The 17,432-nt window shown below is 42.6% G+C and overlaps 1 pseudogene; it reads left to right on the top strand.

Moving 5' to 3' along the window:
- The first annotated feature begins 10,213 nt into the window (after positions 1–10,213).
- Positions 10,214–15,936, top strand: LOC129622711 (hsc70-interacting protein-like; annotated as a pseudogene).
- The last annotated feature ends 1,496 nt before the right edge of the window (positions 15,937–17,432 follow it).

The raw sequence follows: 17,432 nt of genomic DNA, 5'->3' as shown, positions 1-17,432 counted from the left end.
AAATAACTGTTGTATGCTGGTTTCACCCATCAGAATGTCTTTCCCCATGTTTTATTTTTTACCTTGAGAATGGACATTTGATTAGTGTTCAGAACCAATAGTGGTCTGTGCCTGAGACCTCAGAGGAAAAAATTTCATTTTCATAGAAGATTCCTAAGTATACAATCTCTTAAGCCTAGGGAAAAGGATATTAATCACAAAATTCCTGGTGCCATCATAGATTCATGAGATGGAGCTTTTATTTGGGGGGGCAGGGGGAGGTTGTCGGGAGGGGGATCTACTCGTAGAGGATTCCCTGAAGTCACATGTCATCATTGATCCCTATCTGTGGCAAAAACTCTGATGTTTAGCCTTAAGCCTCAAGGAAATATTCAGTCCCTCTACTGCTCTGATACTCAGATTTTTCTGAAAACTTATCTGCTGGTAAAGTTCCATGATGTTTTTAAAGAGGATTTAGAATGTAAGGTTAAGATATTTGGGAAACTAATGAAAATATAAAGAAAAATAATCCTATCATCCCTCACTATTTTTTCCTATTTTTCTTTTTCCAGTCTCCTTCCCTCCCTACACCCCAAACCCTGTCATTTCCAAGAAGCTAAAAGAAGTTCTATATATCATACTCAGGAGACTTTTCTGGTTGCTATTCTTTAAAATGCTCCAAAGGTAATGGGGAAGTGTACATTAAGTAGAGATGTTGATTTGTTAAATGTGGCCAATAATTTCCTCCCATAAGAAAAATATTAAAATTGCCTTTAGAGCCAATTTCTCTAGAGCTGTTTTCACATAGTTTAACAAAAGGACAAATTTGCCAACTGCCAATGAAACCAACAGTAAAAATGAAACCCTCGGGAAATGATTTAATCTAAACCACATTCAAAATGGATAGACTTATCAAATACACGTTTCAAAACCAGCTTCCCAACCACATATGAAGGAATGGAAGGTGCTTTATGTTAGGAATCACTGGACAAATGCAAGGTTCTTCCAGATCTGATTATGTCCAAGGTCAGAATAGTCAGTGCTAGCAGAGGATGTACAAGCAACCAGTCCTGGTTACTAACAGGAAACAGACATCACGCTAACCACTATATCCATCTCAGCTTATCTCACATTCTATAAACTGGCAAAATGAGAATTCAGAAATCAAACATAGAGAAGGAGAAACAACAAGAGGCATACATAGTCCTTATGAAATACTTAACTGGGTGGAGGGTGTCAATTATTCATACTGATGAATATATGCTACATTCATCTTTTCATTCAAGATTCTGTTATATGTGCTGGGGAAACCACAATAAATGAGTCTCCACTTTGATGCTAGTGTGGAATACAGGTACTACAGATGTTTCTAAAAGTGTGAAAAGTACTATGAAAAGCACAGCAGAGGGAGTTTCAGAAGCACATAATGGGTAAAATTATCTGGAGTTCAGATTAGGCTGGTGTGAAGAAGGGACAACTAGTACTGAACACGAAGAATGCACAGGAATTAAAGTAGAAGAGCATTGTAGGAAAGAACATGTTTACACTTCTGGAGAGAGAGAAAATAAAAGATGCCCTGTGGTCAGTCAAGAGACTACATGGAAGCAGGTTGCACGGGGTTGGAGAGGTAAGCAGAGCCAAAAGTTTGCGTAAACAAGGTTTGGATTTAATTTTAGCAGCAAGCATATGCTGTTGAAGGCATTTAAGCTATAACAACAGGAGGAGTCATATAATTAGACTTACAGTTTTCAAAGAATATTCTGTATGTAGACTAGAGGCTGGATTTGAGAAAGGTAAGAAGGAATAACTTCATTCACTAAATATATATTGTACAAACTACTGATTTGCTTAGGCACTAAAGATATGGCAGCAAATGAAAAAAAAAAAAAGATAAATAGTAGGAACATCAAAAAGGAGATTAACATGATAGTCCAATTGGGAAAAAGGGTGCGTGGACTAGGATGCTGACCATAAGATCTGACCATAAGATCATGTGAGACCTTTCACATGATTTAGTGATAATGCAGTACTAGAAGTGAGCAGTGAGAAAGAGGACTAATGGAGCTACTCATAAATATACAATATAAAAAATAAACTTGAGGGGCAAGCAAGTTCATGGAGTGTATCAATAAATTCAGTCTTGAACATCTTTCCAAAAGATTTTAAGGGATATTGAAACATCCAAGTGGGAAAATCAAATAAGCTTTATACAAATAGGTGGGGCTTGGCTAGGATCAAAGATGGATCTAGGTAGTCAATGAAATCATGGAAGTCAATAAGATGAGCTGGGAAGAGTATATCAAGTGAAAAATAAAGCACTGTGAAATTCCAACATTTACAGGTTACTTAGAAAAAGAGTTAATAAAAGAATCTGAAAAGGAATAACCAGAGAAACCATGAAAAGTGGAGCTTTGAGAAGGAAGAGTGGTGGTCACTGTGACAAATGTTTCTATGATGTCAAATAAGGACTAAAAATTGTCCATTGTCTTTAACAATATGAAAGTCATTGGCAACCTTGATGAAAGCAGTTATAAAGTAGTGGAGAAGGTAAAACCATATTATAATGCGTAGAAGGGTGACTGTGAGATTGGAAAATAGAAATAGTAAGAACAACTCCTTTATGAAGCATCTGGAAAGGGACAAGAGGGAAAGCAGGCAATCAAGATGTGATTTGATCCAGGTGGAAAAGACTGGGGACTCTTTTCCCAGAAAGAATGCCCGGTAAGAACTACGGCATGAAGGATGCCCAGTGACGGGTGTGCTCAGACACCCTGCCAAAGCTCATCACACCCCAAAAGATTTGGGAAATTGTACTAGTTTCTCACTCTCATCTCTACCACTTACTTTTTGCTTTTTAAAATTGATAGAAATCTGAGAATGTTTAAAAGCTGATTGGAATGAGTCAGTAGATATGGAGAAATTAAAGCTCCTGGAATTAGGAAGGATTTAACAAAAAGGTAAGTTCCCAGAAAAAGGAAGAAACTGTAGAATTTAAAACAGAGTGTAGGAATCAGACTTTTACAATAGGAGCTTAAATTACAAAAGTGGATAAGCAGGAAAAGATGATTGAAATAGCTGGATTTGTGAATTTGGTAGCACTAAATTGAGTGAGTTCTTGTCTGATCATGTCTAATTTCTTTGTAAAAGAGGAGCCAGATCTATCACCTTAACTGAAGGAGGATACCCTGATTTGGAATTTTGAGGACAGGGGGACAGTTTGAAATGGGAAAGTAAACTAAGAGACTGCTGGGTCACATCATGTACTCAGATGGAGATGATCACCACGAAGTTAAGACAATGTCAAGAAACACCCAATAAATCAGACACAGGCACATGAGAAAGAGGGTGGTTAGATTCGTCCAGGGTTTAGGGTTTCCCCAGGTGAGTGTAATTACACTGGGAAGTTGGGTTATTAGAAGAGAGAAGTTTGAAATGATAGAATACTGCATACAGGCTAGTTAAAAGTGAGAGAAAAGCAAGAGGCAGAGGAATCAACGAATTTGAAGTCCCAGTGTGTGTTATAAGAGGGGGTCATGAGGACAATTTAATCAGAGAGCTCCAAGCAATGAGAATAAATTATGGTTTTGGAACAGTTTTGACTGATGTCAGGCTCTAGACTGTGGCCAGCTGAGGATAAAACTGAATGAAGGAAGACGTCCTCAGAGAGAAAGAAACTGAGAGCCCAAGATATGGGATGGATTGTTTATAGAGCATGAAAATCCCGCTGGATGATGACTGGACTGTGAAAACAGAGGCAAAGCACCCTTGGGATTGAACATTCCATGAGGAGGACTCACTGGGTGGTCAGCAGATAACAGCAAGAAGGAAACATGAGAGGGTGATGGAACAAAACTCACGAGTCTCCAAGAAGCAATATCATCATCATAGACTTGGGGAACGAAAATCACACCAGTGATCAGTGGCAGGATGTGGCAGAATGAGCCCCAGGGGAGGGAGAATCCTCAGGTGGGACCCAGGTTTCTGCCACAACCAGGAGGTGCAAGGAGAAGCAAATAAACAGCACAAAGTTACCGGGAAGTTTGTTCATCAGTTACCAGGAATTCTGAGAGCCAGATGGAAGGGAACAAGGAGAGAAGCTAGAGCGGAGAGTGACACTGGAGGGGGCGGGGAGGGGAAGGAAGCCCCAAAAATGCTACAGAAAAGGGAGACAATAAACACAGGGACAAAGAGAGACAAGCAGGACAGAGGAAGAGTAATGATGTGATGTCCTTGAAATCCTATCTTTAAGTACCTGTTTAGTGTTTACTTAAAGAGATTGGGGGGAATCTGATTTCATAGTGATAAAAAGTATCTGGATTTTCCTTCGGCTTTTTAAAATTGAAGTATAGTTATTTTACAATGTTTTATTAGTATCAGGTGTACAGCAAAGTGATTCAGTTATACATACACACATTTTTTTTCAGCTCCTTTTCCATTTAGGTTACTACAACATATTGAGCATAGTTCCCTGTGCTATACAGTAGGTCCTTGTTTACGATTTTATATATCATAGTGCATATATGTTTATAAATTAGGAGTTTGGAATTAAAAAGTATCTGTATTTTTAAGTTCAAAATATGGATAGTATTACTTGCATTAAGCACGTGGAAGGACAATTTCTGAGATAGTAAGTGTCTCCGTTTTCTCCTCCTCCTCGCTGACTGAGCAGGCAGCAGACACCAGAGGAGGGACCTCTGTCCGCCTGACCTCACCATCCTGACTGAGGGACTCCTGCTCGAACTCCTGCCCTCTGGCTTCTTTACTCTCCCCCTGCCAAGGGCCAGTGACATGGCTAATTGGTGAACTCAGCATGTGCTTGGCTCAGTGGCTTCCAAGTCTCCTCCCCTTGCTTCTTCCTGCCCTCAGGACGTACACTTCATCTGTTCTCTGCCAAGGGGAGTGCTCCTGGGAGAACGAGTTAGCAGAGGTCTGCTAGGGGCTGAATACATAAGATTTGCTTACCCAGGGGTGAAGCATTAGGAAGCTCACAGTGCACACAAAGAAAAGGCCCTTTTATCAAGTCACCTTCCGTAGTAGCAAAGTTAACATTTTAAATCTCCATCCTTCTGCTTCCTGTGTCTCATTTCTCAGCTGGCTCCAAACTCAGGGTGAAATCAACAGTGTCTTATTGCTGCTATTAATAACAAACTACCAGAAACTTGGTGACTTAAAACACTATCAGTTTGTCATTTGATGGTTCTGTAGTTCCTAGGGTTCAGGGATGAGGGCATGGACATCCTAAGGGACCACAGATTTTAGGCTGCCTGATACCCCACTTGCAGGTTAAGTGCTTCTGCCTTGAAAGAGAAGGAAGGGCAGGAAGCAGTGTTACCTGTGCCACCCAAGCCTTCCCAGACTTATTTCTAAAAGCCTACAGCCACTGTTCAGATTTTGCTAGGTGATCTGGAAATTTAAAGAGAAATTGAAGGGAAACAGAAGACAGAGGATTCCCTCCAGACTTACAGGAGGGGTTGCGGAGTTTGGAAGGTGAAGAGAAAGGTCATGGAGCTAGCTGGGAATCTTCCACCCACCTGTGAATATGGAGAAAGCAATGACCAGGTGTGTCCCTGGAGGAGCCAGCACCTCAGCACCACAGTTCCAAGACCTAGCAAAGATCTCCCTTCCCCATGGTGATGTATGGGGCCAGAGAACCATCTGACTCCATGGAGTCACCATGCCTTGTATAGTGAGATCAAGGGCCCTTCTCTGATTTTCTGCATCATCTTTAAAGAGACTTGCTCAAGATAAGCACAACTTTTATTCTCCTCCTTTCATCTCAGGAAAGTTTCCAATTTTGTCCACGGTTTTTTCTCCCCCTCCCCTTCCTCTTCCTCCTCCTTCGATTTTCCTTTGTGACTTTCTAAACCAGACAATTTCTTGGAGAGCATACTACCTTATTTGAATTTTAAGTAATGAATCATTCATATTCAGTACCTGGGGCAATGCCACCTATTGTTCAGTTTTCCTAGCCAAATGAGACACAAGTTGCCAACAGGCTGATGCTAAGGTAGATGGATTTATGTAGACACACAAAGGAGATTGGTAGAAATTAAAAAATATGTGTTTTTAATATTTTCACTAAAGACATTGTTATATGGGCACCCTAGCTAAAGTGGGTAAGTTTATATTTCCTATAAGGAAATCAAGTTAACTAACCCCATATTTCCAACACTTCTAAGAATTCTGACATGCTCCTTCTGACACATGGAAAGTGCAGAAGTCCAGAAGGGACTGTCTTCTGGAGGATGCCGGAGATAAGCAGTGACATGAAGCAAGATAGCTGGCAGAGGGGGAGCCAGACCTCCCAGAATCCACCTGGGACTCACTGCAGAGGACTGGGGGCTTTGAAATGAAGGAAGGGATTCCTTTGCCTCTTGGTTCAATAAAGCCCCAGGGGGGCTTCCCTGGTAGCTCAAAGGGTAAAGAATCTGCCTGCAGTGCAGGAGACCAGGGTTCAGGTCTCCAGATTGGGAAGATCCCCTGGAGGAGGAAATGGCAACCCACTCCAGTATTATTGCCTGGAGAATTCCATGGACAGAGGAGGAAATGTTCATGGGGTTGCAACGAGTTGGGCACTTTCACACTTTCAAAAAGGAAACATCAGGTAGTTGATCCAAAGGCATAAGCAGAAACCTTGATACCCTGCATGTAGGGCAGGTAAGATTCCTCTCTGCTTTCCCTGACTGCAGTTCAGGCTCAGCCCCGGGTTTGGGTCAGTGCTGAAGGTAGGATCTCTCTGCTGGACTGCTGGCTGCAAGGCTCTGAGTGCACTGTTCAGATTTTTCCCTTCAATTACTATTTGCTAGACTTCTGCTCCTGAAGATAATTCTGTCATTATTCTTAGCTGATTCAGCAGTCATTTAAAGATACTTGTGTACTTACTTGTGGCTGCCTAGCATCCTATTTCTATCCCTTCTGATCAGCGGTCCATCTTTCCTTGGGGAGAATCAACCCACTCCGGGGAGCCTTGTGGAAGGGTGATTTCTAACACCGCCTTCCCCAGCAGGCTCCTCCTTTGGAAGCTCATGGGATCTTAACCAGTCCATCGGATGCTTGCTCCTGGGACTCAGAATTTTGAGGAACTAAAACCAATGCTGGAGGAAACGGAAAGGTCAAATTGATTAGAAGTTGTAGAAGAGCAGCGGCATTTGGACCCAAGTGGCTTTACAGCGTGTCCCCAGCTGAATCTGGCTGCTCTGCCTCCGGAACGCCCTTGGTTTCCCATCCGATTGCCAGTCTTGGATCTTGAGTCTCTTTTCACTGCGGGGACTCCCTCCCAGTATCCTGCTGGCCAGTGTCCTTGTTAAGAGAGCTTGCTTGCAGTCAGGAGCCTGACTATTGTATTTTTATAGAGTTTTGATTCTATAAGTCAAGATAGTCAAGAGACAATATTTAATAATCCCTCTTATGCCATTTGGGCTTTCCCAGTGGCTCAGTGGTAAAGAACCTGCCTGCTAACACAAGAGACATAAGAGACATGGATTTATTTCCTGGGTCGGGAAGGTCCTCCTCCAGGGGGGATCTTGGCAACCCACTCCAGTATTCTTGCCTGAAGAATCCCCATGGACAGAGGAGCCTGGAGGGCTATGGTCTATGGCATCGCAAAGAGTTGGACATAACTGAAATGAATGACTGAGCATGCATGCACACACGCACTTATGACAGTAAAAAGTTGAGTTGGGATGTGGATGGGGACAGAAGGAAATGAAACAAGTACAGACCACTTAGAACTTGTTCTTCACACTATTTATGTCAAGAGTACAATTGACTTCAAGCACAGATGGGAACAAATGGCTGTATTAAGGAGGAATGATAAGACAGGAAAACCAGGCTGCCTCCTAGCATTCTTCTGTGTTGATGACATCATTATTTATGAGGAAATACTAAGAATTCCTAGAACTCCAAACACAGAAATCTCTAGACTAAATCACAAAATTATATTCCAATACAAAATATATTATTTCTATAATACTGTGTTAGTTGCTCAGTCATGTCTGACTCTGAGACCCTAAGGACTGTATCTTGCCAGGCTCCTCTGTCCACGAAATTCTCCAAGCAAGAATATTGGAGTGGGTTGTCCCCTTCTCCAGGGCATCTTCCCAACACAGAGATTGAACCCTGTCTCCAGAATTGCAGGCAGATTCTTCACCATCTGAGCCACCAGGAAAGCCCAAAATATTGGAGTGGGTTGCCATGCCCTCCTCCAGGTATCTTCCCAACCCAGGGATCAAACCTGAGTCTCATATCTTCTGCATTGGCAGGGGGGTTCTATGCCACTAGCACCACCTGGGAAGCCACACTACTAATTACTTGGAAAGCTCAGATACTCATACATAATCAACTGTTTAGTATCAGAATTCTGAGGAATTAACAGTGGTACAGAATACTTTAAAAGTGCAATGGAAAGGAAAAAAAAGTCTGAAAGAGACACCTAAAGGAACTGATATTAAGGCCTTACTAGGCCCTACACATGGCACCCCACTCCAGTACTTTTGCCTAGAAAATTCCATGGACGGAGGAGCCTGGTAGGCTGCAGTTCATGGGGTTGCTAGAGTTGGACACGACTGAATGACTTCACTTTCACTTTTCACTTTCATGCATTGGAGAAGGAAATGGCAACCCACTCTAGTGTTCTTCCTGGAGAATCCCAGGGACGGGGAAGCCTGGTGGGCTGCCGTCTATGGGGTTGCACAGAGTCAGACACACTGAAGTGACTTAGCAGCAGCAGCAGCAGGCCCTACACAGTGATTCCAATCGATCTGTCTTCTCTTCTTTCACACTAGTAAGTAGGGCTGTCAGAGAAGGCAATGGCACCCCACTCCAGTACTCTTGCCTGGAAAATCCCGTGGACGGAGGAGCCTGGTAGGCTGCAGTCCATGCGGTCGAGAAGAGTCGGACACAACTGAACGTCTTCACTTTCAATTTTCACCTTCATGCATTGGAGAAGGAAATGGCAACCCACTCCAGTGTTCTTGCCTGGAGAATCCCAGGGACGGGGGAGCCTGGTGGGCTGCCGTCCGTGGGGTCGCACTTAGTCAGACACGACTGAAGTGACTTAGCAGCAGCAAGTAGGGCTGTGTTTACTCATAAAAGGTTAAATTTAATTAATACCTTTTACTTAAAGAAAAGTACTCTTAAAGCTTGGGAAAATGCAACTTAAAGTGACAGGTATGATATCAGCCAACAAAAGGTCCACAGAGAAGAAGTCAGGAAACAGGTTCAGTTGAAATATTCTAGAGAAGACACACTTCCTGGAAGTGATAATAAAAGAGCCATTTGCTAAGTTAAATAACATGGTGATTATAGGTTTTTAATTAAGCCACCACAACCAACCACATAAATTAAAAGTGAAATGTCATATCCATCAAAGTAATGACATTGGTTTATTAGTTCCAAAAGTACGATGTGAAAAACTAAACAGCTCTTTACTAAGGGCAGAAAAGTGAAATGAACATGTAAATGACTGCCAATGCTAAGGTATTTTCATAAATTAAATAGTAATACGGGGCTGCTCAGTTATCCCATTCAAAGCCCCATTCCTACACAATTCTCGGAACTTAGAGCTCACATCACTTAGTTATGTAACATTTGCTTATATTTTTGGTTTTAAGAAGAAAATTCTTGCCTAGTGTCAAATGTGAATGAAGTTATATGAGTGGTACATCCAGTGTCTATTATAAAAGAATTCTAAAACACAGGAAGATCCTAAAAAGCAAGGCCTAAGGAATCTAAGTTTATGACATTGGAACAGTTTAGCATGAGTAGTAATTCAAGCAAGTTTCTTTCATTTTGAGTTTTTCCAGTATGCACACTTCAAAATGGGTGGGGGTCATGAAATATAAGTGTATATATCTTGAGGCCTGGCAAAAGACTTAATTTTATCCTCTCTCCTGCACTTGCTTACCCATATCTGTGTGCATTAGAAGTGACTTATATGTTGAATTAGAAACATTAATCTATTTAAACAGTTATCTATCAACAACAGATATGTCTAGAAACATAAAATGGAACAGAGAGGCAGTGTCTGCTGTCAAAGGAAAATGCACTGCTTTGTCCGAGCCCTCCAGTCCATCCTGCTGCTTTTTATGTCAGAAGGGAATAGCCATGTCACTGAGAATAGCCTCATGCTTAGAGGCCCTAGGGGTGCAGCTAAGATCACCAAAATGTCCCATTCCCTCCTCCCCAATCCCATGCCCACTATCACTATCACTTTGCTTCTGGGTCTTGCTGCCAAATGAGCAGAAAACCTTCAGAAAGAGAAATTGGCCTCTGGCAGCAGAATGCCTGGTGCCCCAAGTTGGAGGTAGACGGTAGTGGTGTTCAGCGGTGGAGCTGCATGCACTCTACCCTTTGGCCACATCCCTGCATCCCCAGCAGAGCTGCTGCTTGTTGGCCCCAGCAGGTGGAAACGGCTGAGCCCACAGACTTGGCTGGTGGCAAGGTAGGTCCTTGATGTTAAGTCAAAGGAAAGGCAGGAGAGGCAGCTTGTTGAGTGAAGAGTTAGGAAAGATTACAGACTGGCAGCCGCCGAAACCAAAATCCTAACCTCTTTCATATGTCTCAATAGGAAGGGAAATTGCCAAGGTCTTGATAAGCAACTGTGTCTTAATTCCCCTAGAAATGCTCTGTATGGAGATTTATAGCTATGTATTAATAACAGTCACCAATACTATCACTTGTTAGCCACACTCATCTCAACATGGATTTAAATACAGACCCTTATGTAACTGTATCATATCCCTTACTGGAGTAGAAATTACATGGAGATATTTTTTTAATGTAATCTCTTTTATAATGACAAATGCTCTCCAGATGCATCTGGGGTTCAGACCTTAAGATGGCATGCTTATTCACTTTTATAATAATGTTCTTTTGAGTAGAAATCTCCTGGTGAGGTTGAATCAAATATTTTCTTGATTTGTTTCAAATCATGCTAATTTAGATTGCTTAAGGAAAAGAAATGCTTTTATTTCTAAGTATCTTCCTTTGCTTCAAAATGAATTAAGGCAGCAAGGTAAAATAAATTAGAACCAAATACTGGAAAGACATCAAACAAAACAAGAAGTAAAACGAAAAATGAATACAAAAGGGTGTAACACAGAGCCAGGAGTGAGACGGATTCGATTGCGTTCTCCTTAAATAGCCTGTGCCATTTAGCACAGCTGCATGCCCTTCCATCTACTCATTCTAATAATTAATTATTTAGTGTCTATGTACCAGACACTCTCCATGGAATGCTCCACCTTTAGCTTTCAGAGCAATGTCCTCTTCTGATAGAACTTCTCTCTGTTGTCTTAATTGGCCCCTAATCCTTTTGCCATTTCTCAAAGGCCACAGGATGTTTTCACCTTAACATCCTGGGGATTCCACAAACTTACAAAACTGCCCTATGTTGACCAGCCTGAAATCCCACAACTCTAGGAGACAATGAGTCTCCTTCACTTTACTAAGGTCCCCGCCAAACTGCCAGTCACCTAGGCATTAAACTACAAAAGCATTTGTTTCATCCCTCACCTCCCCATCACCCTGACAACAAGCGCAAAGGGCGATGGATAGAATCAAGGATGCACTGCTGTGTGCGCTCACATGAAAGAGGCAAGCCAGGCCTCTGTTTACAGAAAGGTGAGTTGGAGGAAAAACAAATCAGATTTAGGGAGGAGAAAGGAGGCTATTGTGGGAATAATAAAGAGACATAATCATGTCTGCAAAAGATTAAAATATTTATAAAACAGTGCTACCCGTGAATTCATAGCAACAAATGTGAGAAGCTAGGTTTGTACATTTGATTACTTCCTGCAGTAAATAAACATATATTGACTCAAGGAATAACTTTCCCAATGCTATTACTTTAGATGAATAATTGATTTTGACTATACACAAAGAGCACAGCATTGAAATTGCTTGGGAGTACTTATATGCTTATATTAATAATTTTGTTTTGGCTTTTAAATATCTTCAGGCACCATGCTGCTGCTGCTGCTGCTGCTGAGTCGCTTCAGTCGTGTCTGACTCTGTGCGACCCCATAGACGGCAGCCCACCAGGCTCCCCCATCCCTGGGATTCTCCAGGCAAGAACACTGCAGTGGGTTGCCATTTCCTTCTCCAATGCATGAAAGTGAAAAGTGAAAGTGAAGTCGCTCAGTCATGTCCGACTCTTCGTGACCCCATGGACTGCAGCCTACCAGGCTCCTCTGTCCATGGGATTTTCCAGGCAAGAGTACTGGAGTGGGGTGCCATTGCCTTCTCCGTCAGGCACCATACTTGTCATCAAAAAACTATTGCTTTTTAAAGATTTCTTTTGTGCCAGACAGTATTCTAAGTTCTTCATATTGGTTGTCACCCTGTACAGTAAGGTATTATTATAAATATGAAGAAACTGAGGTTTAATAAGATTGAGTATTTTCTTTAAGGTCAAACAGTTAGAATGTGGTAGGGCATGGAATGGAACCTAGCAAGTCTGATATCAGATTTGGTCACATTAACTAGATCACTGCTTAACCATTAATTTAGGATATGTGATCGGAGAAGACAATGGCACCCCACTCCAGTACTCTTGCCTGGAAAATCCCATGGATGGAGGCGCCTGGTAGGCTGCAGTCCATGGGATCGTGAAGAGTCAGACACAACTGAGTGACTTCACTTTCAATTTTCCCTTTCATGCATTGGAGAAGGAAATGGCAACCCACTCCAGTGTTCTTGCCTGGAGAATCCCAGGGATGGGGGAGCCTGGTGGGCTGCCGTCTACGGGGTCGCACAGAGTCGGACATAACTGAAGCGACTTAGCAGCAGCAACAGCAGCAGGATATGTGATAGTTACAAAACAACCTCCAAATTTTAGTGGCCTAACATAACAATAGTTTCTTTCCCAAATAGACCTCAAAGTCTCAGTCAAGCCTTCTCCAGGGCAATTGCTCTAGGAGGTGACCCCATGGTCCTGGTTGCTCCCATTTTTCAGCTCTGCCATCTGACCACATTGTTGCTGCAGCTGCCATGACAGAGAGAGAGCTGGAGAGCTGCATGCCAGCACGAACATCATTCAACCTGGAAGTGACATCTGTCATTTTTGCTCACGGTTCATGGTTCAGAGTCATCACACAGTCACATCCTTACTACATGGGAAGCTAGAGAACATCATCCAGAGTTCCTAAGAGGAGAAGAATGAAATGGGCTTTGGTGTCGCAACCTTAAGGCTCTCAACCACTCAGCTTGGGAATTCTTGAAGAGGCTGTTTTATATGCAATATATAACTTTATTCAATAGAATACCTTTAGGAAGAGCACTGTCTGTATCTAGAAGATCTATTTCCTCAAGGGAATTTTAGAGAATGTATGGCTATAAAATGCTGCAGTCCGTGGGGTCACAAAAGATCCTTCTTAGTGATTGAACAACAACCAGGCTCCAAGAGCATGATGGAGTTCCACAAGGTCATTAGCAGCTTTTAATGAAACGAAAAGCAGAGAAATTTGTTTTTCTTCTTAGAAGAATGATCAAAAACAGAGAATATACTTAACAAGTAATCAGAGTAAGCTCCAGCCTAAAGAACCAGTGGAGCCCATTCTTGCTGTAAGAGAAATCTTTTCTTGTTCTGCTCTCAATCTCTTTGAGAGATACAGGAAAAGAAAAGATAGCATGAAGCTAAAGGGTAATGTGATCTCTCCCTGGGACCCCAGTCTTTAGTAAAATTGACCAGAGGACATATTCAGAATAAGTCAATTTTTTGTGTGTGGAAAATGGTAAAGGAGCAAAAGGGCATATTTGGGTTGATGTAACCCACTCCAGTGTTCTTGCCTTGAGAATCCCAGGGATGGGGGAGCTGGGTGGGCTGCCGTCTATGGGGTCGCAGAGTTGGACACGACTGAAGCAACTTAGCAGCAGCAGCAACCAGCAACAAAGGTCTGTCTAGGACCCGAGCATTCTGCACACCAGGGAAATGTACTTCCTGAGGGAGTGGGTGGAGAGCATGGTGGGTAAAATACCACCTGCTGCTCATAAAATTAAATCAGAAGAAAATACCAAGAAAGAAAAAACAGATAGTAAGAAGGCAGAGGAAAACATAAAGACAGATGAACCATCAAATGAGGAAAGTGATCTAGAAATTGACAATGAAGGTGTGATTGAACCAGACACTGATGCACCTCAAGAAATGGGAGATGAAAATGTAGAGATAACTGAGGAGATGATGGATCAGGCAAATGCTTAAAAAAAGTGGCTGCCATCGATGCCCTGAATGATGGTGAACTACAGAAAGCCATTGACTTGTTCACTTGCCATCAAGCTAAATCCTCGTTTGGCTATTCTGTATGCCAAGAGAGCCAATGTCTTCATCAAATTACATAAGCCAAATGCTGCCATCTGAGATTGTGACAGTGAGCTATTGAAATAAATCCTGATTCAGCTCAGCCACACAAGCGGTGAGGGAAAGCATACAGACTTCTGGGCCAAGGGGAAGAAGTTGCCCATGACCTTGGTCTTGCCTGGAAGCTGGATTATGATGAAGATCTAGTGCAATGCTGAAGGAAGTTCAACCAAAGGCCCAGAAAATTGCTGAACATCAGAGAAAGTATGAGCAAAAACGTGAAGAGCATGAGATCAAAGAAAGAATAGAAAGGGTAAAGAAGGCTCGGGAAGAACATGAGAGAGTCCAGAGGGAGGAAGAAGCCAGAAGACAATCAGGATCTCAGTATGGCTCTTTTCCAGGTGGCTTTCCTGGGGAAATGCCTGGAATGGGAGGGGGAATACCTGGAATGGCAGGAATGCCTGGACTCAATGAAATTCTTAGTGATCCAGAGGTCCTTGAGAATCCCAGGGATGGGGGAGCTGGGTGGGCTGCAGGATCCAGAAGTTATGGTGGCCTTCCAGGATGTGGCCCAGAACCCAGCAAATATGTCAAAATATCAGAGCAACCCAAAGGTTATGAATCTCATCAGTAAATTGTTGGCCAAATTTGGAGGTTAAGCATAATGCCCTTCTGTCATAAAGCCTTGTTAGAGGAAAAGCAACTTAGATCACCTAATGGATGTTGTAATAATACAAACCAGGGTACCTCTGACCTTCTCATGAAGAAAGCTGGGGTACTTAAAAGATAATCCCTACCCCTTTGCCCCAAATGCAGCTGAAAACATTTTACAGCGGTTTGTCATTAGGGTATTCATTCAGATAAGGTTTTCCTACTAGAAATTAAAAACTTTAAGCAATTTTTAAACCTTAAAAAAAAAAAAGAAAGTTATGGTTTTTCCAGTAGTCATGTATGGGTATGAGAGTTGGACTATACAGAAAGCTAAGTGCCGAAGAATTGATGCTTTTGAACTGTGGTGTTGGAGAAGACTCTTGAGAGTCCCTTGGACTGCAAGGAGATCCAACCAGCCCATCCTCAAGGAAATCAGTCCTAAATATGATGCTGAAGCTGAAACTCCAATACTTTGGCCATGTGATGCGAAGAACCAACTCATTGGAAAAGACCCTGATGCTGGGAAAGATTGAAGGCAGGAGAAGGGGACAACAGAGGACAAGATTGTTGGATGGCATCACCAACTCGATGGACATGAGTTTGAGTAAACTCCGGGAGTTGGTGATGGACAGGGAGGCCTGGCGTGATGCAGTTCATGGGGTCACAAAGAGTCGGACATGACTGAGCAACTGAACTGAACCAGCATCAGAAACAGTAGATTCAACTCAGGAACCAGAAGTCAAGGAGGCCACAGGAGAGTGATCTCCTAGGAAATCAATAGAAATCTGGAATTTAAATATTTGATTTCTTTCTTTCTTAATCAAACTAAAGCTAACTGTGAGCCCACATCCATAATACTGATGGGATAATTCATATCAGTCGTTTCTGCCCACTCCCCCCACCTTATGGTTTTGGAAAAGTCCCAGAACACTATGCAAACCAAACAGCAGGGAGCTCCCTTAGGTTATCTGTAATCATTGTCGATCTGCATTGGTCAGCAACTCTGTCCCCAGATGTCACTACCCCAGCTTACTTGTGGCCCTCCAAAGGACAAATCTGTTTTTTCTGTGCCTTAGCATCCCTGAGCCTAAGGTCCTGAATTTCTAGGGTACCAAAGAGTTGCTTTTCTAGCAACCCTTCAATCTTGGGTTGAATCTCTTTCTTCTTTCTTGCTACTGTCAGGGTTCTAAAGACTGGATATTTTTACTCCCTCAAAATTCACATGTTAAATCCTAACCCCTAATGAGATGGTATTAGGAGGGGGCAATTAGGTCATAAGGATGGAGCCCTCATGAATGGGATTAGTGTTTCCTTATGAAAGGCCCTACCCAAGAGAGCGCTCTGCTCTCTGTCATGTGAGAATACAAGTTGGTAGTCTGCACCCCAGAAAAGGAAGCTCACCACTTCCTTTCTGTTCTGAAACCTGATTTTGGACCTCAAGTTTCCAGAACTGTGATAAACAACTTGTTGTTGTTTATAAATCACCCAGTCTATGGTATACCATTTAGCAGCCCAGACTAAGCTTCTGGGGCTCCCTGATTTCCTCTCTTCCTCCAGAACACCCAGAATAATATCTGCAACATTCCTACAAAGTAACATTTCAAACAAAACAAAGCAACCCCTCCCATATACGTACATAGAACACACAGACAACGAAAAAACCGATTTTTGGTAGGAAATACACTAGGATGATGACGGTGGTCATCTCTGAGACGTGAGATTATGGTATCTTATCCTCTCTGTTTTCCAAAACTTCTGTGGAGAATACGTGCAACTGTTACAATAAATCAACAGCACTTCCCTAGTCTGAGGTGAATTTCAGGGCAAAATGTTTCCAACCTGCTGACAGCTCCCACCTGGAGCTCCTGATCTCCTTCAGCCTCTCAAGCCTGTTCAGCCTTGTCAGCACTAGAAAATTCCGAGGGATTTATGACCCCAGGGCCACTCCCCACCTGATGGGGGCTGGAAGTCAGTAAATGTCTCAACTCCTTATCCTCCAGTAGGACATCTGGCACATGTCCTACAAAGTACCTCAGAGAACCCCAGTGACCCAGAGTGCAATGTGCTCGTCAACACACTTTACTGGCTTTTCTCCATTCCATCTCACCTTCTCCAGTTCCTCAGCTGTGCTCCCTGGGATCACTTCACAGGTAAACTACTCCTGCCTGAGTCTTCCTTGGAAAGGAACATGAACCAAGACAGAGGAAAAGTCAGTATTTCACAATGCCACACTTGTTCACATCTATCATGCAGTGGGCTCTACTGAGAGCTCCAATGAACCAGGTGAAGAGAATCCCTACAAACAGGACCCTATGGCTTATGAGGCATCAACCTTCATCCTTATCTCTGTTCCTCTACATCATCTAATATAGAGTTTTGCTCACATTACTCTATTAAATGGTTGTGGAATTCTCTAATGGAAAGTTGAATTCTTCTTTCAATGAGCCAACAGTAGCATGGGTTCAAAACCAGACTTTTGAATCTCTATTTGCAGCACAACCAAAGG

Source organism: Bubalus kerabau, chromosome 11 (assembly GCF_029407905.1).
Source record: "Bubalus kerabau isolate K-KA32 ecotype Philippines breed swamp buffalo chromosome 11, PCC_UOA_SB_1v2, whole genome shotgun sequence".
NCBI lineage: Eukaryota > Metazoa > Chordata > Mammalia > Artiodactyla > Bovidae > Bubalus > Bubalus kerabau.
The sequence above is the reverse complement of the archived record's forward strand: the minus strand, read 5'-3'. Positions and strand labels throughout refer to the sequence as shown.